This window comes from Penaeus monodon, chromosome 27 (assembly GCF_015228065.2).
Source record: "Penaeus monodon isolate SGIC_2016 chromosome 27, NSTDA_Pmon_1, whole genome shotgun sequence".
In the NCBI taxonomy this organism is placed as follows: domain Eukaryota; kingdom Metazoa; phylum Arthropoda; class Malacostraca; order Decapoda; family Penaeidae; genus Penaeus; species Penaeus monodon.
The window spans coordinates 39,285,826-39,286,038 of record NC_051412.1 but is presented as its reverse complement, the minus strand read 5'-3'; positions in this window follow the sequence as shown (position 1 = coordinate 39,286,038).

Genomic DNA, 213 nt, shown 5'->3' with positions numbered 1-213 from the left:
TTGCGTGTTTTAAGCTTGCTGTAAACCAATATTTACCACAAACGTCACTGAGTCAATATATGCTTCCTTGAGTCGAAAGAAAGCAATAACGGAAGAGATTCTTGCTATGCAACATTGCCTCGCATATAAAGGATGAACATTCCTGAATCAAAAGACAGGATTTCCGGATATTTCGAATTCATCAGCCACTTACTATGAATTTGTTACTCTAAA